Raw genomic sequence first — 23262 nt, forward strand, 5'->3', positions numbered from 1 at the left:
TTGAAGGTTGGGACTGTACCCATGCAATTCTTGAAGGGGAATGGAATTAACTACTGAAGAGCAAGCAGGTCACCGGTGTTTTACAGTGGTAAGCTGTATGGTTTTAGCTGCTTAAATTCCATAGTTCCATAGGTGCTGATTCTTGCCAACTCGAGCTCCATTCTCTAGGGGCTGGGTAATGTAACCCCTAGAATGAAATAACATGCACTCCACACATCAGGTAAGTGGAAAATCTATTTAGATCAATTGCTCAGTATTCGGGCATGGACCTGGCATGTAGACTTGAGCATGGTGAAAGGTTTCTGCACAGGTCAGATGCCAACAGGGCAAAAACTAAATTAAATCAAGTTAACTGATTTAATTCATTATTGTTCTACAGCCAGCTTATCCCAGTCACAGAACATTGTACCTACAATGAATACTAATGTGAAAAACTGGATGAAAAAATCTTGCTCCAGGAGATTGAACTGGACAAAATATTGCTAAAAATTATTTCAAACTGACCACAAACTACTCATGCTAATACCTCTTGTTCCCAATGGTGGGGGAGTCTAGAACTAGGGGTTTGATGAGGATAAACCTTTTAGAACTGAGGTGAGGAGAAATTTCTTCACCGAGAGGATGGTGAATGTGTGGAATTCACTACGACAGATTTAAGTTGCGGCCAAAACATTGTCTGATTTCAAGGAGAAATTACATCTAGCTCTTAGGGCTAAAGGGATTGAGGGATATGGGGTGGGGGTGGGGGACCAGGATATTGAATTTGATGGTCAGCCATGATCAAAATGAATGGTGGAGCAGACTCGAAGGGTCGAATGGCCTACTTCTGCTTCTGGTTTCTATGTTGACATAAGAATAGGATTTATTTGATTATTAGTTTATATCATTGCTATTTTTAAACTGATGAACTTTGATAACATACTGATAAATTTACAATCAAGGCCGGAATTCTCCGTGACATTATTGGTAGACAGCCATCACTGCAAGCCAGGAGTGTGGATTTGGCACTCAGCCAAAACTCCACTTACTGCAGTGGGACCAGAGAATCCCACAAGCATGAATGGCCGAAAAATTCCAGGCCAAAATTACATTTCTCTTGTTTATTGAAAGCATCGCATCTTCCATACTAGATTGTCATAACCAAATCCATGGGGCTTTTAATGCCACTCACCCAACAACCTACTTAAAATTCTGTTCTCATGCTGTTCCTGCCCCAGAACTTGACGACAATTTCAACCTGTGGCAACATCCCACAATATATTTTCTACTATACAGAAAAGCCTATTGTTGCCTGCCAATAAATTATATTTGCATGATGCACATTAGCTTAGCTGTATACTTTGACAAGGGCAGGAACATTTCACTGTTTCCAGCATCTCTGTGGTGCTCAGATCAGGGTAAATATTAAACAATCTCAACTCATTTTCTCCAAAGCGAATTTGTGCCCATGTTTTTCAGAGAAAACAAATGCTAAAGATGTAATGGTGGCAAAGAACAACAATGTACCTGTAATCAATTCGTGAGACTGCCAAAAACATGAAACCAGAGAAGGGCTGTGGAAGAGATAAGGATTCTAATCAACAAGTCTGAAATGAAAGGCCATATAACTTGTACAACCTGTTCCTCATTTTGGTAAAGTTCACATTGTCAACATTTACAAATGAAATATCAGGTGCTCATTTATCTTTGTTTATCCACACAGACTTCAGCCTTGCTTTTGCACTCATGCGGTATTTCACCATAACTGAAAATAGGGTTGTTTGTGGAACCTTATTCTTCTGTTAGTTGTTCCCCATTCACTACTACATGTGACAAGACTGCAGCATTTTGATTTGATCCATTGGTGGTGGGATGACAGTTCTGTCTGTTGCTGTGCAGCATGCATGTAGCCCTGTGCTTTAGCCTCACTAGGAATATATATGTCATTTTTTGGTATACTTGGCACTGCACCTGAAATGTTCTTTTGTACTCATTTAACAGTGTTGATCCACTGGCTTAATGGTAATGATGGAGTGCAGAATATGCACCATCGGGATACAGATTGTGGTAGAGCACAATTCTGCTGCTACTGATGACTCTCAAAGTCTCATTGATGCCCAACCTGGAGTGAGAACAAGGCTAAGTAGTTTTTTTCCTTACATTGGTAGTCTCAACACCTGCTCCCAACTCAGTCTGGCAGGTGTGTCCTGCAGGACTTGGCCAGCTTGGTCAGTAGTACTGCCACCCAGTCATTCCTGGTGATGAACACTGAAATCACCACCTAGAATTCATTTTGCTTCTCAGCGCTACTTCTTCCAAAATGTTCAAAGCGATGCTCAACTTAGAGAAGTACTGATTCATCAGCTGAGCTAGAGTAATAGGTGGCAATCAACAGGTTTCCTTGCCCACGTTTGACCTAATACCATCTTACACAGGGCCCAGCCACTGCAAAAAGCAAAATGAACAATTAATAAAATGACCTGTTCTATAGGATGAAGTCAACTTTCATTTTGACATTATTTATTGATTATTCTTGATGGTACTAAAACTGTAAATGCTCAAAATAAAGATGCACAAGATAATGCCATGGTGGATTATGTTTTCAAGTCAAAAATCAAATCCAAATCAAACACCCAATTACAGTTACTCAAAAGCTCAAATAAGCACCGGAAAAAATAACTTGTGTTTATAAAGTGCATTTGATACCTTTGGGGAATCTTCCAAAATGTTCATAGTTGGGAATTACTTTAACAGTATAAATCACCATTTAGTCGGCAAACCTGGCAATCAACTTGCACACAGCAAGGTCTCACAAACAGTTTTGAGATAAGTGGCTAACCAGGTATTTGTTGAGGGATAAGTGTTGACCAGGGCACCATAAGAACTTTCCTGCTCTTGTTCAAAAAGTGCCCTGGGATCTTTAATGTCCACTTCAAAAGACAGGGTTTTGATATCCCAGCTGAAAGGCAGCACTTCTGACAATGCAGCACTGCCCTTCTGTTATGCTTTCAAATTGCAGCAAAACTTCAACCCATGACCTTCAAGATTCAAAGTATGAGTCAAGTTAATAAATAGGACGGCATGGTGTCACAGTGTTTAGCAATGCTGCCTCACAGCTCCAGGGAACCGGGTTTGATTCCCAGCTTGGGTCACCGTCTGTGCGGAGTCTGCACGTTCTCCCCGTGTCTGCATGGGTTTTCTCCAGGTGCTCCAGTTTCCTCCCAGAGTTTGAGTAACCTGCTGGTTAGGTGCATTGGTTCTGCTAAATTCTCCCTTAGTGTACCCGAACAGGTGCCGAAGTGTGGCGACTAGGGGATTTTCACAATAACTTCATTGCAGTGTTAATGAAAGCCTACTTATAAACTTTTAAACTTTTAAAATCCAGACAATGTTGTGCCAATATTCATTTCATGGAAAGTAAAAAGCAGATTTTGCGTACCACATGCCTTCTACTGTGAGGAGATTAACCTGGCCTCAACATCTGTCTCTTTTAAAATTAACCTACGAATGCTCTTGATGTAACTTTGATGGATCTAGCTTATTCTGCGGTAGTTTAGAATATAAAGTGCAGTTTCACACATTTACCCAAGTCCTGTTGCAGTATATGAAGTAGTTTCTTTTTCTGTATGAGATAAGAAAACACTTTTGTCTTTATTTTAGATGTAAACCGAATTAAAAATTCATTTCAGTAATCACCCCGCCCTTTTCATTACATCTAGAGTAGCCAATAAACGAAACTGAACCAACGTCAAAATGAAAGTTGACCTCCTTTACCTCATGGAACAGTTCGCTTTATTAATACAGTGTTCATTTTGTTTTTGCAGTAGCTGGACCCTGTGTTGGGTGAGTGTCAATCAACTCCAGGGACCTGCTAGTGAGGGCATTTTCTAAAAAAAAAGATCAATTACTTCTCATTTAACTAGTCAGTCAAAAGATTCAGATACAAGGAAATAGGTAACGTAGCTGAGGTGCAATGGGTAGCATCCCCACCTCTGTGCCAGAAGCTCCAGGTTCGAGTCTCACTCCAGGATTGCCAATCCACCCAACCCGCACATCTTTGGACTTGATTTCAGCTAACCACTGCTGAAGATTGTCGACCTTCAAATGCTACCACCATACCAGAGGGAGAGACCCCTGTTCGATCATGTTCGATGCAGAGTGGTGCCCCTTGGGCTACAGCCTCTGGCTTCAGGTCCCAGAAAACGTAAGCTAAAGAAAGCAGAGCACGTGCTTCACCTGCCTCATGTGTCTCCAGGAAGGAAATTCATCCAAGTCTAAGGCACAGATTTCCACTGGGAATGTTGAAGTTGCATAACCTGAATGGTAATGGAATACATTTTTCTGCTTATAACTGAAGTAGATATCGAAACATGGTTTTGTTTATCTAGCTACGCAGGTGAGGAGCACATTTATGGATACAACATCAAATAAGATGTAGTTTTTTAATGCACATTTGAATATTAAATAAGGGTGAGTAAGGAGCATACAATTAATACAGATTTTCCCCACGGCTGGTCGGACTGTGTGCCTTGTGAAGACATTGTGAAAATGGCAAATCTGGCTTAAATTTAAGATTAGAGACAAGCTTTGAGGTTTAGGGCAGGAAAATGATTGTTAAGTTAGAGCATTAAAGGACTGCTCAGCTGACAGAAGGGAGAAAAGTTAAATGCGAAGTTATGCCTGGAAGAGGAGCACAGATGGAACTGGATGCAATGTAGAGCAGAACGCGGACTCTAACACCAAATACAAACGTCGCTGAGGCCTGAGAGTTTGTATAGAGAGATCATCTTTTAACTGTAACAAAATCTTTCCATTCAAGTCGGACTCTGCATGGTTGAGAAACTGTCATAGTGGTGGCATGTTGTAGATTAATTTTTGCTGCATTTTGTTTGGAAAGTGACTAGTTTATTCTGTTTTTATCTACTTGCAGTTTGCCCAATGAGAAAACACAATGCAAGGAAGAAAATATGCAAAAAGACTTCATCATTGCAAATGACAGCCACAGCATATACAATATCCTATTAGCAAGCATCTCATTTGCTACGTTTTCATATTTTGATGAGGAATGTATATACTGTATACATATGTAAATTTTGTTCTGCCAGACCTCACAAAGGGATGTATGTGGGTGGCACAGTGGTTAGCACTGCTGCCTCATAGCACCAGGGAGCTGGATTCGATTCGCGGCTTGGGTTACTGTGAGTTTGCATGTTCTCCCTGTGTCTGCGTGGGTTTCCTCCGGATGCTCCGGTTTCCTCCACAATCTGTAAGACATGCTGGTTAGGGTGCATTGACCCGAACAGGCGCCGGAGTGTGGCGACTAGGGGAATTTCACAGCAACTTCATTGCAGTGTTAATGTAAGCCTTACTTGTGACCAATAAATAAATAAACATAAACTAAAATGTAAAATAGAAATCAAAAATTGCAGATTTACTTGGTGTTATATACTTCAGCCCATCACTACATTTCTTTTTTTCTCAAATATGCCATTCCAACAGATACATATAACAGCCAACCGCTACCACCATGGACCAAGGACAGGTCCTCAATGTTTCTGGCATCAGTAGGTTATGCGACACGACACCCAGCAAAGCAACAGATGACAGAAATGCTAGTTTTTGACTGGGAAACAGCTAGGATGATGACTTAGTTTCTGTTTTTAACTGCAACTTGATCCCAGTCTCAGATAGCAGGAAGCAGTCAGAGGGGCCCAGAATTGGCAAGTTACAATGACAATGATTCAGGGTCTGGCCCCAAGCAACACTTCTAGAGGAGCTCTAACCTGACACAGGAACTAATGCATACAGAACACAGGCTAATGAAAAGGAATGAATTCTAGAACTGGGAGGAGGTAATATATTGATCCTTGAAAGGAAGTAATTATTTGATCTTCATTATTATTGTGCTTTGAAATATCCTGGCTTTAAATTGTGGGATGTGTAGGAAAATATTATGGAATATAGTTTTTATTTATTCTTTCATATGAATTGGGTGTGACTGGCAAGCCCAACATTTGTTGCCCACCCCTTATTGCCCTTGAACTGAGTGAATTGCTAGGCCATGCTGAGGATCCAGATTGGGTGAAGATGGCAGATTTTCTTTCCCAGAGGCAATCAGAGAACCAGATGGGTTTTTGTGATAACCGATGATAGTTTCATGTTACCATGGACTAGCTTACAATTAGTTACAATTACAGATTTTATTAACTGAATTTAAATTCCACCAGCTGCCATAGTGAGACTTGAACCCTTGCTCCAAAAGATTAGCCTGGGTTTCTGTATTATCAGCCCAAAGACACTACCACAGCTGCCTTCACCAACACTCCACTCCCCAACCCGCTTGTATTACCATAAAAATAATTTTTGAAACACATTTGCCTAAAATTTCTTTGTTGCTGAATATTAAACATTTTATTGTTTTAACAGGATAACGATAGCTGAAGAAATACAAAAATATTTCAGACAAGAAGTTAAACATTAGCAGCAGAGATTTTGTCCTGTGTTAGGAACTTTAGGAGGGTAAATTGTGGTTGACATTTCCAAAATATTAAAATACAGAATCCCCTACAGTGCAGGAGGCCATTCAGCCCATCGAGCCTGCACCAACAGCAATCCAAGTTGGGCTGAAGGGCCTGTTTCCATGCTGTAAATCCCACCCAGGTCCTATCCCTGTAACCCCATATATTTACCCTGCTAATCCCTGACACTACCGGACAATTTATCCTGACCATTCCACCTAACTCGCACATCTTTGGACTGTGGATGAATTCAAAAAGGGAAATCAGTAAGACAGAAATCAAAGGCTGGATTTCACTTGGGCCAACTTTAAAAACAGGCTGCACTGCAGTGATAATACCCAGAAAAGGCAGAGGGTCAGGCATGGAAGTCCCTCTCTGGAGAGATGCCAGCCAAATACACCGACTGGCAGCTCTTGCAGTCCAGCACTGCCAGAACTTAGTCGTGGGCATAAAGGAGTCCCACAAAAAAGCATCATTGATGCCGGAGACAGCTAAGAGGATTTTTGGGTAGGAAGGGATCGGATACTCTTGCAGGCTGTGGTGGGAAGCACTAAGTGGTTGCCCAATTTTAGACATGGGCAGTTTCCATAATGTACAAAGGACATCCCCCAAAGGATATCTCAACCCCTTCCATCCCACCTTTTCACCAACTGGCATGAAAGAAAATTGACTTGCTTCACACAACATTCACTACCAGCATATGATGACGGTGGAGGTGTGTTTAAAGTCTTACATGGGAATAGTTAGCCATTTAAGGGCCTTAATAGGCCTGTGGGCGGGTTGGCTAGTGAGAGTTTGCCACCAAGGGGGTGGACAGGAAGTCCGTAGCTATATTTAGGTGCCCTCCTCCCCACCCCACTAAAAACATGTCCAGCGCGGGCTGTAAATTCTAGCCACAAGTTTTGATTTCCCTTGTCATGCATTTGACACCTATTTACTTTAGTACATAAAATGTACTGTAAATGAATTGAGCAATAAGCCAATGTTTTTGGAACAAAGGCTATAGTCATGACTAATGGACCTGGCACCGTGCTGCTTTCAGATGGAGGATAAAGTCAGCTAATATGAACAATGAACGGTGAGGCCGGGGGAAAGCAAAGCTGGTCTGAATAAAGGGGGAAGTTGTGGTTTAGAATGAGGGCAGGTCTTGGATTAAGACAGGATGTGTGTTCATATGTGCCAGCCGTTCATATTCAGAATCAATTTCTACGTTCGAAGTTCAGGTGAGCTTCCCTGATGTGCCTTGTAGAGTATCCCAAAGACCCAAAGGAAAGATGCATTGTCAAAGGTTCTACCTTTTGCATAGAATTTGAAGGTCCAGTTCCTTTTTTACATGGATGTAAAAGTAATTCTTTGGCACTACTCAATAAGAACTTATAGCAATGCTGATGTAACAAAATGTTCCAAGGGTCATAACAGGTTTGTTATAAAAAACAATTTGACACCAAACCCCATTAGGATGATATGAGGGCAGATGACCAAAGTTTGGCCGAAGATGTGGGTTTAAAGGAGGAAAGTGAGGTAGAGAGGCAAAAGGTTAAGGGAAGGAATCCCGGAGCTTGACAGCTGAAAGCACATTCAAAATGGTGGAGCGATTAAATTCAGGAACGCTGAAGAGGCAACAATTAGAGGAGCATGGATATCTCGGAATACTTTGGAGTTGGAGGGGGTGGGGGGGTGTGCAAGGTCACAGAGTTCTGAAAACCAGCATGTGAATTTTAAAATTAGGGCACTGCGAGAGCCAATGTGGGTCAATGAGCACGGAGATAATTTTCATTTTCCCAGTATCCTGTATAACACTTCGCCCTCAATACCATCAAAAACAGCTAAACAGGTCATTAATTTAACTGCTGTTTGTGGGGCTTGCAATCTATATTTTTGGTTGCCACACTTGGCTACTTTTTAATAGGAATTTAGTATTTATGAAGGACTTTTCTCATCCCGAGGTGAAAGGCTTTATATATTAATTATTTATATATTAATTCTTGTTCTTTCTTTAGCCTTGAATTGACCCTCATTAAGACAGGTTTGAGATAAATAAATTCTTCACTCATTCTATTCTTAAATCATGCATCTCTTGGCACCTAGCCTCAGTGACTGCTTTTATTTATCAATTCTAAAAGGAGGGCAGCACATTTTAGTCATTGAAATTTGTGGTTTAACCTGGTAACCTACAAAGTAAACTACAAACTGTTAGAGAAAATGCATCAAGCTTTTTCAGAACATTGTGAACTCAGGCCCCTGTACAAAATAAATTGTCAATGCTCTCAGCCACATCAAAAATTATTATTCCTGCAACAGAAGTGGAGGAATATTGATTATACATTAAATAACTCAGGTTAGGATAAGCCCATGACTCACTGCACTTTTAGTCCAATGAGTTTTCCCCATTTAATTACATCCATAAGTAACATTGTGAGCAGAGATCTAGATTATATACTACATTTTGTAACAACAACTTGTATTTACAGAATGCCTGTAACATAATAAAACGTCTCAAGCCCTTCACAGAGGTGTTAGAAAACAAAAAAATTGACACTGAGGCATTCCATAAGCATTTTGAGGGCAAAGGATGAGGAATGCAAAAATCTTTTACTCAGAGGATCTTTAGTCTGTGGAATTCTCTTTCCCAGAAAGCAGTGGAGGCTTTTGAATTTATTCAAGGCGGAGTTAGACAGATTTTTGATAGATGAGGGATCACAGGTTATGAGGGAGCAGACTAGAAATTGGAGTTGAGCCATGATCTTATTGAACGGCAGAGCAGACTTGAACAAAGGAATAGGTTTTAAGGAGAGTCTTAAAGGGAGAAGAGAGGTTTACGGAGGGAATTTGGGGCCTATGTAGCTGAAGGCATCGCAACCAAGGCTGATGCAATTAAAATTGGGGTGCTCAAGAGGCCAAGATTAGATGAGTGCAGATCAATGTTCCCTTCAAGCTGCATGACTGCACAGCCATCTAAATGTCCCCTCATATGTCATGCCAGGAACAGCCCAACAAAATATTTTTTAAGCAGCCACACACTTAATTGCCGGTGACCTCCAAATAAAATTAGAGGATACGTTAGCGCAAATATTTTGGGAAGCTCGTAAGGCTGAAAGAAAATACTCAGAAAAGGAGGTATTGCTTGACCAGGAGTCAATGTAGGTCACCAAGCATAGGGATGATGTGTGAATGGGACTTAGTCTGAGTGAAAATACAAGCAACAGAGTTATTAATGATCTTCAGAGACCCTGTGTATAGCACCTATCACCAAGCCTCGACCATGTTTCAAATGATTATACACAGAGTTCCACTGTTGCTCTGTGTAAAGAGGCAAGAGAGCAATCCAAACAACTCAATGAGCTTGCCATAGGTGGTTGTGGTTGTGGAGGTCTTAAAAGATAGGCTGCAGGCCTCGAAGGTTCAAACAAACAAAGAGTTTTTATTGAAAGGATGTTAATATTACAGGCTGCTAAGATAGACTGCCCATTTACCCTTGCAAACAGCCAATTACATCATCAGTGAAGAAACGTGATCTCTCTCTTAAAGTGCCCCTGTTCCAAAGCTGCTAGTGAGGAAACACTAGAAATAACATAAGATGGGCGACGTGTTGGCACAGTGGTTAGCACTGCTGCCTCACAGCACCCGGGATTCGGATTCGATTTCCAGCTTGGGTCATTGTCTGTGTGGAGTTTACATGTTCTCCCTGTGTCTGCGTGGTCTCCTCCGGATGCTCCGTTTCCTCCCATAGTCAGAAAGACGTGCTGGTTAGGTGTATTGGCCATGTTAAATTCTACTTCACTGTACCCAAACAGACACCGGAGTGTGGTGTTATGGTGGAATTAAAGTGATGGACACAAAATAGTTGCCTGGCACACAAAATGGTTACTTGGGAAGGAACATTAACGGGCACTGGCTTTTAGCACAGACAGTTACACAAAAGGTTAAAACCTGCAGGATCTGAATTGCTGCAGGAAGCTGGTCAGAGCTTGAGGCACTTTAGATAAGAGCAGACCCAGAACAATGAGTCCGATAATAAGGTCAGCCACAGATGGGGACATAAATACAGCAAGATCAGCCACAAAGTATAGATCGAAACCAGTCATTGATAGAGGACATAACTGCATAAATGTATCCATTCTATGAACAATGATATGTTAACTGTCCATGTCTGTACCTGTCAACTTGTAACGGTGTGTTAACGGCTAATGTCCGTACTACCTGTTGTCTAAAAGGTATAAAAATGATCAACTACCATTGTGTAGTTGAGAAGGTAGCTGCCAAGTACTGCGGAGCACCAGCGCTTTCTCCCGAAGCTTTGTGTCCGAAATAAAACTGTATTGTTGAAACCTCCAAGTTTGACTCCGAAGTGGTAAATTTCCCACAACAGTGGCGACCAGGGGATTTTCACAGTAACTTCATTGCAGTGTTAATGTAAGCCTACTTAATGTGACCAACAAATAAACTTTTTTTTTACAAAACACATGCCTACCCCCTTCAAATTAAAAGCCCCTGGCACCAAAAACAGTATAACATTATCAAAGTTAGCAACATGAACAATTAATAAACAGTTAATAGGTCAGACAATTCAAAGGCCATCACGCTCTGTGATTATTGGCGAACCTCAAGGGGCCTGCTTTTTAGTGTTTGCTGCAACCACTGGTGTCCTTGGCTTGGTTTGGACATTGCCCGTGATTGTCTTAACTGGAGTCGACGAAGTATTCTGAAGTTCACCTGGTGTTGAATTGTCCTCAACTGAGATACTGTTTTCTCCAATTGGTTCAGGTAGTGTTAGGTTCTCAGGAAGGTCAAGGTCTTCTCTTATTACACCTTGATGTGGACTCACTGTCGGTTGTGCCTCTGGCAGATTTGTTGCAAAGTTTGTCCATGTGTCTTTTCCATGTAAATCGTCTCATGGTTGTACAGTGTACGAGACCAGTCCTAAATGTTCCAAGATGGCAGGTATTCACTTTTCATTTGTGGTAGTTACTTGCCAGAACTTTTTGACCCCAACGAAAGACACGATGTTTCACCTTGTTCCCTTGTCATATAACCTGGCCTGCTGTTTTGTCTTGACAAGTTTACTAAGCACAGCAAATCAAATGCTGTGCTTAGTTGATGTCTAACCATGAGCAACGCAAGAGAAACTTGGGTTGTTGAATGTGCAGTATTTCTGTACATCAGCAGGAATTGGCTCAATTATTGAATCTTGCTCTCCAGTTAATGAATGTTTCATCGTTTGTACAAAACATTTGCGGCAGGAATACAAGGAGCAGATCAGATGTGGTGAATCCCATTCTCCTTTAGTTTGTGAATTCCTGTTTACCCTGAACAGCTCACGAGTTGTTCAGGGTAACCAAATCTGCTGGAAATTTCACCCAATTTTTCAATTGTTCTCTCCAAGGATGCTGTCTTCATAATGGCAACATCGGGTCATTTTGAGTGCATGTCAACCTGAATGAGAAACATACGCCCTTCAAACAGTGCTGCATAATCTTTATGTACTCTTTGCCAGGCCTCTTCAGGCCTTTTCCATGGGTGTAATGGAGCTAATGGCGGCAGGTTCCATACTTTTCCACAAGATCAACACATTCATGCATCTTCAATTTCAGCATCGAGCTCTGGCCACCAAAAATAGCTTATGGCTATCTCCCTTCATCCTTATCCTTTGTGCAATTGGTTTAATACACTTTTCTTTAGTAATGGTGGAACGATGACACTCATTCCTCAGAGGAGACAACCTACCTGTCCAGATAGTTTAAGTCTTCGGGTGGAATACAGCTTTAACTCTGGGTTTCCTCTCAAGGTCTGGCCTTGAAGCACCATGTCCATGACTTTGACAGGACTGGCTCATTTCTGGTATGCTTAACTTATAGATAAATCTACTTGCTAGAAGTAGCAAATGTTTCTACACGAACTATTCATTGCCAAATCATTGGGTAAGGGCAGTCTGGACAATCCATCAGCATTCCCTTGCAGGCTTGACTGCTGATACTTTGTGTATGCTGACAACAGCAATTCCCACCTCTGCATCCTGCTTGCTGCCAGTGCGGAGACTCAAATGTTGCAGTCAGGGGATGATGGTCCATCAATAAAATTGCCTTCCATGCAGGAATTGGTAAAACCATTTTACTCCAAAAATGATTCCTAGGGTTTATTTCTCTATCTGTGTACAATTGATTTCTGCTTTATTCAAGGAGCTTGACGCAAAAGCTATTGGCTTCTCTTCCCCTGTGGGCAATGTGAGAAACCACCACCCCATAGGGTGATGTGTCAGTTGCCAAGGGGAAATTCAGATCAAAGTACGTCAGGGCTTCTGAATTTAGTAGTTCCTCTTCGGTTCATACAAAGGCTTTCTCGTATTGATTAATTAGCTTCCATTTTCTGTTTTGACACAGCAAGTTGTGCAAGGATTTAAGAATATAGCTAGATTATGGACAAACCTGTGTAATAATTTAGTAAACCCAAAAAAGATTGATGTTGATTGATATTTTGGGGTGCAGGTGCCTCAGTAATGGCTTTGACTTTCAAAGGCGACTTGTGCAGCCCCTTTGCGGCTATGACATGACCCAGATATTTGATCAAAGATTGGAAAAATTCACATTTGTCTTCCAAGAATCATAATTCGTAATATTCTAACGTCTGGAGTGTGGTGTCTAAGTTCCTCATTCTTTCCTGTAACTAAGATATTGTCTAATAGCACTGGACTCCTTCTAACCTGCTGAAAATGTTATCCATCGCACACGTTGGAACAACGCAGGTGAGGATGCAATGCCAAATGGTCATCTTTTTTATCAAAATAATCCTTTGTATGTCACAATCGCCAAGTATTATTGTGAATCTTGATCTACATTTATCTGAAGATATGCTTAACTGAGGTCAATTGAACTGAAGTGTTGGCCTCCAGCCAACCCAGCGAATAAATCAGAGGCAGAGGGTACTACTCTGCATACGGTACAGGATTGATAGTGACAAATGCATACCGATCCATCTTTCTTCATCACGGGCACAATCGACATGGCCCAATCACTCACATTAACGAGTTTGAGGATTCCCATTTTGACCAGCCATTCTAATTCTCTCTATACCTTTGGTCTGATTTCATATGGCAGTGACCTAGCCTTTAAGCATCTTGCCTGATTTTCATCCTTAATCTATAACTTCATTCTTCATTCTTCCCAGTTTACCATTGAAGCCATCTTTCTTCAAGATCTTCAGAATCTGTCATGAGATTTATCTCAGCCCAATTTCATCTGATCTTTTCCAGCCAGGTTCTTCCCATTAGTGCTGGAGAGTTTCCTTTAACAATATGCAAGAACAAGTATGCAGCCTGTCCATTCAACTACACAGTTACATGAATATGTCCCCTCAACAGAACCATTCTCCATTACAGGCTTTTAACACCATCGTCGAGATGTTCAAGGCAATATGTCAAAGCTTTTCTTGGTAAAGTGTGTCCGGCAGCTCCAGTGTCCACCTCCATTTTCACAGACTGTCCATCCAGTGAAGGAATGACATGGCATTGATTTATAGCACCAGTTCATTTTTGGACTGTGAGTTAAGTGCTTTCTCATGCCCTTTTTCTACTGCATGGTTATTTTTTCCCTTATTAAGCTTTCCATTTGATGCATTTGGCTTTTGCTTTTTGTAGTTCTGGCCTTAAGCCTGTTTCTTCTTTCAACGAGCACATTCGGTGTGACCCTTTTTGCCTCAACTCCTGCACATGATGTCTTTGCAACAACAATCTGCTGCTGAGTGCCCGGTTTTTGCACACTGATGGCAACTGCGAGTCCGTGCCTGTGTTCGGTTTTCAGCCGACATCTTATGAATTCTCGTGCTTGAACGAAACTGTTGAGCTTCTTTGGCTACTAATTCCATGGATACAACAACTTCCAAACGTTAGGTTACTTTCTGTTAACAACTGCTTTTGAATAGCCTCACTCCTTAAACCGCTGATTTATCTACCTCTAATGGCCATTCAAATCATCCCCAAATTCAGTATTCAGCTAGTCTCTTCAAGGTAGCTACAATGTGATTGATTCACCTTCTTGTTGGTTGCGCTTATGAAACATAAATGTTTTGAAAGTGACTAAAGGTTTTGGTGCTCGCTTGAACAAAATAGTCGAATGTCTGTATAACATAGAAACTCGAAGCAGGAGTAGGCCATTCGGCCCTTCGAGCCTGCTCCACTATTCATCTTGATCATGGCTGATCATCGAATTCAATATCCTGATCTCCCCTTCCTCCCATATCCCTTTAGCCCCTAGAGCCATATCTAATTTCTTTTTGAAATCACACAACGTTTTGACCTCAACTACATTCTGTGGAAGCGAATTACACACATTGACCACCCTCTGGGAGAAGAAATTTCTCCACACCTCAGTTCTAAAAGGTTTACCCCATATCCTCAAACTATGACCCCTAGTTCTGGACTCCCCGACCATTAGGAACATTCTTTCTGAATCTATCCTGTCTACCTGTTAGAATTTTATAAGTTTCTATGAGATTCCCTCTCACTTTTCTAAACTTCAGGGAATATAATCCTAACTGACTTAGTCTCTCCTCATATGACCGACCTGCCATCCCAGGGATCAGTCTGGTAAACCTTTGCTGTACTCCCTCTATAGCAAGGACATCCTTCCTCAGATGAGGACACCAAAACTGCACACAATACTCCAGGTGTGGCCTCATCAATGCCCCAGACAATTGCAGCAAAACATCCCTAACCCTATACTCAAATCTTCTCACTAAGACCACCAACATACTATTTGCCTTTTTTACTGCCTGCTGTACCTGCACACTTACTTTCAGCGACTGATGCACGAGGACTTCAAGGTCTCATTAAGTATCCACCTCTCTCAATTTACGCCAATTCAAGTAATAGTGTCTTTCTATTATTGCTACCAAAGTGGATAACCTCACATTTATCCACATTATACTGCATTTGCCATGCAGATGCTCACACACACTCAGCGTGTCCAAATCACGCTGAAGCATCTCTGCATCCTCCTCACAGCTCACCCTCCCACCCAACTTTGTATCATCTGCAAATTTGGAGATATATGAGCTCCATCGCTCTGTATCCTCATTTAACGTTCCCAGTGTCAAAAACCCCACCATTTTTACTATGGAAAGGGTCTATATGAGCATGATGTACCATGTAATTTGTAGTGCTTCCTTATTTCCCAATACAAGGTAAACCTGAGCTCAGCCTGTTTCCTTTGGTATTTTTCAGCAGCCAGCCCTAAATTCGTTGTTGCAGGATACTTGCTATTCATGGTGCTGTTACAGATGTTTTCAGGCAGAACACATGGCGAGCATCTTTCTGAAGTTATTTTCTCCAGAATCTTTCATTATTTTTCAATTCCTCCAGTGGCTGTGACCATTGTTTGGCATCCCTCCATCACCAGCTTTTGTGTAGCAATGAATTCTATTATTTATTCTTCTGTGGGGTGTCCACAATGCTGTCGGACTTTGCCCACCTTTTTTTCCTTTTGGTGTGGCTGGAAGTGTGATCCAACCGCCTTGTCGCTAGTTTTCTATGTGGTGGGTTTGAAAGAGAGGCTTCAGGCCTCAAAGGCTCAGACAAACAAAGAGCTTTATTGAAAGGATTTTAACACTACAGGCTGCTGAGATAGACTGCCCGCTTGCCCACGCAAATGGCCAATGACATCAGCAACATCATGCGATTGGTTTCTTGACTTAAAGTGCCCCTTAAAGACCCAAGCCCGGAATCGAACCCAGGTCCCTGGAGCTGTGAAGCAGCAGTGCTAACCACTGTGCTACCGTGCCGCCCTTTTATGTTAATATGTTTAATATGTTAATTAAAATTCAAACGTGAAACAAGATGAACTCCAGTAAACAGTACTGCAGTAAATTCTCAAACATCTCCCGAAGGCATTTTAAGAACCATTCTGTTCCCATCTCAGAAGAAGATACCTGTCAACATTTGGTATGGATTTACATATTTTTGCATGAACTCTAAGCCCAAAGATACAGAAGAAAAAATGTTGCTGATAATTGGGATCATTAAATTATCGTTAAAGAGAAATGCAGTTATGGATTCAAGAGGAAATGATTGAATTATAGGAGTCTTCAAGTTACTAACAATGATTCTTTTCACTGTTAATTAGCTGCCATAAAATTATCTTCCTCATTTCTCAATGGAACTCGGCTATACTTGCCAACGAATACCGGGACTTGAGGAACTGAGTTACAGAGAAAGGTTGAATAGGTTAGGACTTTATTCCCTGGAGCGCAGAAGAATGAGGGGAGATTTGATAGAGGTGTATAAAATTATGATGGGTATAGATAGAGTGAATGCAAGCAGGCTTTTTCCACTGAGGCTAGGGGAGAAAATAGCTGGAGGACATGGGTTAAGGGTGAGAAAAGTTTAAAGGGAATATTAAAGGGCAGCACGGTAGCACAGTGGTTAGCACTGCTGCTTCACAGCTCCAGGGACCTGGGTTCGAATCCCGGCTTGGGTCACTGTCTGTGTGGAGTTTGCACATTCTCCTCGTGTCTGCGTGGGTTTCCTCCGGGTGCTCCGGTTTCCTCCCACAGTCCAAAGATGTGTGGGTTAGGTTGACAGGCCATGCTAAAATTGCCCCTTAGTGTCCTGGGATGCATAGATTAGAGGGATTAGTGGGTAAATATGTAGGGATATGGGGGTAGGGCCTGGGTGGGACTGTGGTCGGTGCAGACTCGATGGGCCAAATGGCCTCTTTCTGTACTGTAGGGTTTCTATGATTTCTATGATGAGGGAGGGCTTCTTCACACAGAGTGGTGGGAGTGTGGAATGAGCTGCCAGATGAGGTGGTGAATGCGGGCTCACTTTGAACATTTAAGAAAAACTTGGACAGGTACATGGATGAGAGGAGTGTGGAGGGATATGGTCCAGGTGCGGGTCAGTGCGACTGGGCAGAAAAATGGTTCGACACAGCCAAGAAGGGCCATAAGGCCTGTTTCTGTGCTGTAATGTTCTATGGAATACATCTTTAACCAAATAAAACACTTAAGAGAGAAACTTATAGCACAGGAGATGGCCATTCAGCCCATCATGTATGCGCTGGCTCTTTGAAAATGTTGTCCAATTTTGTCCTATACCCCAGTTTCACACACACACACACCCCCCCCCCCCCCAATCAATGCAGATTAGTACATGTTCTTTTGAAAGTTGATTTCATTGGTAGTGGGTCGTATTAAGATTTTGGCACCATAGTAGAACCATTTTAAAAATCAAGATTGCTATCCTTAACCACCCCTCGCCAAATATATTGCATGCTTTCTGGAAGATGCCTCAGTTTCTGGTTAAAGGAAGCAGCAAAAAATTAAAACAACCAAGATATTTAACCACTCGAAAACCTCTAAGATTCATGAAGTTAGACAGAGAACCACCAAGCAGACTGCACAGGCGCTTTGGTTATTTGAATTGAACACCTTATTTGGTCACCTGCCCCAATGCCTTCTTATGTGGCTGGGTATCATATTTTAATTTATAATGCCACTGCAAAGTTTACCACATTTAAGGTCAAGAGGCAGCATATAAGCAGTAAGTAGCAAGGGGCCAAGGATAAATCCTTGGGGAGACCATAGGTAACTGTGCAGAAGCAGGAAGAGAAGTCATTCTCTGGCTACAATTAGATAGATAATAATGGAACCAGGGAAGGGCAGTGTGAGTGGGCAATAGTTGGAGGAGGGTGGAGCATTCAACCATTTCCATTATAGCAGACAGATCAAGAAGGACAAGGAGAGATCATTTACAAATGTCACAGTCACACAGGATGTAATTTGTAATTTTGACAAGAGTCATTTCAGTACTGTGGCAAGGGTCACAGGCACAATTGAACTTCAGTCAGAGAGTCCTACAGCCAGTGTCATGAAAATGATTACCCTCCAACTATGAGGGTAGAACACCAAAGTTCCTGAGGTACTGTCCAAGTCTTTCCAAAGTGACTATATGTGAAGTGTTGGGGTGTTTTCCTATATTAAGGGTGTTATATAGTCATTATGCAATGTTTCAAATTGAGCTTTGGCCAAACAAAGGTCTGAATTCTGGCAAATGTGTCACAGAATGCACTAAACAATGGATGTTGAGCTGAAATCGAATGGAGAGCCTTTTATTGCTAGCTGAATTCTCCATTCTTTCAATTCTCAATTTCCACAAAGCCTTTGAATACAAATGAGAAAGTACAAATCCTTTTGCCAGTTTAATCAAAAGAGGTGAAAATAAAAGAACGTCACCTGAACAAGAGTGCTATGACTTCAATACATGAATATTCATAAATTACATCTGGAGAAATACATTATTTCAAAATAGGCTGACTGGAAGCTCAAAATTAAAACTTTAAATCTCAACCCAAAGCACCCTAAATTAACAGCAAAAACATGGTTTGACAACTGTGAATCACGTTTGAGTAGAGTAGAAACACACAAAGATTCCTAAACTCTACAATAACTCAGCAAGTTTATTCAGTTAGATGAGCTACACAGTTCAAAGTAGAAGCTGGTTTGATTTACAGTCCATTTGGAGGTGACTGTCAGTCAAGGTGCAGGAGAAGTACTTGCAGCTGACCTCAGTGATTTTATACAAAGGGATACAATTGCTCAGTTCCTCTTCTGCTTCCTTCTAGTAGACAAAGGATGTTATGGTTTAAGCCACATATGCAAACTCATGGCTACAGCTCCTGGTGAATCCACATCGGCTGCTATGTCACTCATCCATCACCACAGAACTTGTGACAGATAGTGGATGACAGATGGTGGAAAGATGAACATGGCTTACACGTGAATTGGGTTTACAGCGAGGGAGAGTTGTGCACACTCAGTCTCACACTCTCGCTGTGGCCCATCTTGGTCCAATGGCAAAATAAGCCTAGATGCCTGGAGATAGATCCGGATGTGGTGAGTGACCAGGACATCATCTACGCCGTCGAGCTCCACATGTTCCATGACACAGTGGTTAGCACTGCTGCCTCATGGTGCCAGGGACCTGTGTTCAATTCCGGCCTTGGGTGACTGTGTGGAGTTTGCATGTACTCCCCGTGTCTGCATGAATTTCCTCCAGGTGCTATGGTTTCCTCCCAGTCCAAAGGTGTGCAAGTTAGGTGGCTTGGCCATGCCAAATTGCCCCTTAGTGTCCAAAAATGTGTAGTTCAGGGGGATTAGCCATGGTAAGTGTGTGGGTTTAGGGCAGAGGGGAGGGTCTGGGTGGGATACTCTTTCAGAGGGTCAGTGCAGATGCAATGGGCCAGATGGCCTCTTTCTGCACCATAGCAATTCTATGGTTCTAACGTGATGCTAAACCATCTTCAAGACCATGGACCGAGAACGGTCTCATCCTACCAATCTGCCAAAATCAGTCTTCTCAGGCCAGGTTAAATAAATCCGCATGTCGCCGAGAATAGGAGAACAGACAACTACTCTCACCTGGTTGGGCCAGTCCACGCATTTTACCAGATCGCTGTCACATGTTAACAGCTACTTAGAGCCATAGGTGAGAACTAGATGAAGGCGAGGACCATACACAATGAGCCACTCCAAACAATACAGCGGGCCTACCTGCAAGAGGTACTACCGCCCCCTTAAATCCGTTTGACAGCTCCGTAATGGCATACTCATATGTGCCCTGAATTATTGGTGAGCCTTCAAGCCAATTCCCCGTCATTAATGGACTTGCTCTTCAATGCTTGCGACAAATTCACCCTAACTCGAGCCCAATGTTTCAGTCCTTGACCAGAAACTGTCAACAACAGATAAGTTCACTTATCTCAGCAACAATCTCTCAAGTTGTCCAAATAATAATAATGCAACACATGCATAAATTGCCAAAGCAAGTGTAGCCTTCAGCAGACTTTCAGTCTGGAAACGAAGAGGAGTAAGTCTTCCTACCAAACTGACAGTGCAATAATCCTCCCCACTCTCGTCTATGCACGAGATTTGAGTGTGCGCCAGCCCAATCACTTTCACGTGAGCTACCTTTTGAACTATCTGACGATCAAATAGCAAGACAAGATCGCAAACACTGAGGTAATAATCTGAGCTGGTATGTGCAGCATCCACACCATATTGAGACATTAACATCTGAGTTGGAGTGGTCAGGTAGCCAGAATGCCTGACACTCACTTATCAGAGCAAATCTTCTCTGGAGAGATTAAATCTGGGGTGTACTCTCAAGGTGGTAAAAGATGCACTATAAAGACAGTTTTGATATTCAGCCCGAATCAAAGGAGAAGCTCACCCAGGATCGCTATAACTGGTACAACCAAATAAAAAATGGTGCAGCTTCCATTGAAAGCAAGTAGATTTCAGAGATAGAGAGAAATCGCAAGGAGAGGAAATTCAAAGCCATCAGCATGTCCAAAATTCAATCATTTGCACAATCCCATCATATTTGCAGCAGAATCTTTGGGGTACAGATTGTCCTCAAGTCATCCACATATCCATAGGAACTCTACCTAGCACCCAGATGGTCATCTTGTCCTCAAATGATCAACAACTAAAGAAGATGATCAGCCAGAGTTGCTGCTCCACATCATTACCCATCAATTCCTATTAGACCAGCATATGTGCACTTCATGTGGAGACAGTATCAGATGTCCCAATGTTCAAATACTTTATTAAGGCTCACATATAAATTGCATCCATTTGCACTGACCACCAAAGGATGATTCCTGCCCAATAAGTGTATCCAACAAGGAAGTGCACTTTCTAGAAAGATATTGGCAGAGGCAGAATAAAAGCCAAGACTCTTATTCTACCAGTGTCAAAATGGCCCCATCAAGGAAAAATGTATTTATATGTGGCTTATAACTGGTTGCAGATCAAATCTAACACGATTAGCAAAGAAATATTAGTTTTCCTTTCAAACAAGTACTTAACAAATTACACCTCTTTGAAAGGATCTGCTTAAAAAACTCAGCTTTAACACACAACCCTTATTTTTCTCTAATTTTTGATGGGACGTGAGCATCACTGTCAAAGCCTGCATTTGTCACCCATCCCAAATTGATCTTGAACTGAACTTCCATCCATCCCTCCTGATGGTGAAATTTTATCAAGGTAGTGAAAATCAAGACCAAGGTAGCTGGAACAATGAATTAAGTACACTATAACAAAAAGGTGAGACTAGGTAAGATTTTGTGGGAGGGTGAAGCAATTTTGAGAATTTAATTGCTGCTGACATTAGGGGGGGGGGGGGGGCAATCTGGATACATGCAAACAAAATACAACATCCAATATAAATTTTTCAACCATTTGAACAGTCAGATAATTCAGTTCCTCATTTATTTGAGCTGAAAAAATCTTGACTTACGCACACTTAATAAGGAAATGTTCTAGTCTCAAAGTAGATGATGAGAGATTATTGTAATCCTCATCTCAAAATTTCAACTTCTTCACTTCTTGAAACTGGTTTAGAACATAAAATACATTAATATTTTAGACACTTAAGGTACTCAATAGTTAAGAGTTAAATGCAATACCTGCTCAATTCTTTGTACTTGATTGAAACTATATTATCATTCTGACAATATTATCAGTTCTCCAATTTTGACTTGCGCCTAACCTGAAAGCTAACCAAAAAGCTGCTTCACCTTTTCTATTCATTGTGAGGGCTTTAAGTTACAGTAACGGAATCCTAAGTGCTAATTCAGCTCAGTCAAAGAAATAGCTCCAAAAGCCCAATTTTGCAGATAAAATTTATTTTCAAAATTTTACATGCTACCCTTTGCGCCAGTTCAAGAATCCTGCTATAGTGAAGCCTAATGTGAACCTTTATAAAGGAACAATTCATTCATGAGTATCGCACATTTGGAACCTCTGATAGCTATGTTACATAATCAATAATTAAGATTCTTCAGGAATATACTCCTGTTTTCTCTTTCATTCAGTTCCATGAGCAATCAGTCTTTTGCCAACCCACTTTTTCAGTGTAGCTTTTCCATTATTCAAACACTGTCACGAACTAGGATGGCAAGACAAAGAAAATCATGTATGTCCAATGAAAAACGAAACAAGGCTGCAAAAGAAATTACACCAATAAATGGGAAATACTGATTTCAATCTGTAACAAATATGGAACCTTTTCATATCATCACGAAGCAACAGTTATACCCAGAAACTTACTACCAGCGTATTTTTAACAGCACCTAATTTGGATGATTCCTCCATTGCAGCCCCTCCCCTCCAGCTGAGAACATATTAAAAATTCAGATCAACAGGGCTGGTTTGGATAAGATAACAGAACTCCTCTCTTTCTCCCATCCGTCCTTGCAACACAAAATTACTCCTGCACTGCAGCGAGAATGAAACTACTGCCACATACCAGCATCATCCTACATCTTTATGGAGTTCAATCCTGTTATTTTCCTTTTGGCAAAATAGTCTTAATTACACTCGGCTCTCTGCCTGCATACCGCAATAATAACCAGCCATTTTGTTTCTATTGTATAAGAGACAGATTTGCCATTCTATCTCATTAGCATATCATCTAATTTAGGCAGAAAGCCACTGAAAGAGGCACGTGCTGCAAATGGAGATTTTATCATGGGAGTAAGTTTTGCATATTCTGCACTGCTGGCATTTGATCTACAGGTCTACAGCAGCAGCCTGTTACCCTGATTATTCTTGTTTTTCTCAGTCTTACTGTCCATATCAGTCTGCTTCCCACTAACAGATTCCTAAATCTACTTATGTCAATATTTTGCAGCACCTCACCTTACTGTTTTTGTGCATTCATATCCTCTGTTAATTTACATTTTTCTCTTCAGTCCTGCTCTTTTATGAA

At 41.5% G+C, this 23262-nt stretch overlaps 1 protein-coding gene across 3 annotated transcripts in view; it reads right to left on the minus strand.

Annotated features, from left to right (window-relative positions):
* Window positions 1-23262, minus strand: part of LOC144500569 (protein TANC2-like) — a 1073639-nt gene that overhangs the window by 665264 nt on the left and 385113 nt on the right. The gene's annotated exons all lie outside the window — the stretch shown is intronic.

The sequence above is a fragment of the Mustelus asterias genome, chromosome 11, assembly GCF_964213995.1.
Source record: "Mustelus asterias chromosome 11, sMusAst1.hap1.1, whole genome shotgun sequence".
Lineage (NCBI taxonomy): Eukaryota > Metazoa > Chordata > Chondrichthyes > Carcharhiniformes > Triakidae > Mustelus > Mustelus asterias.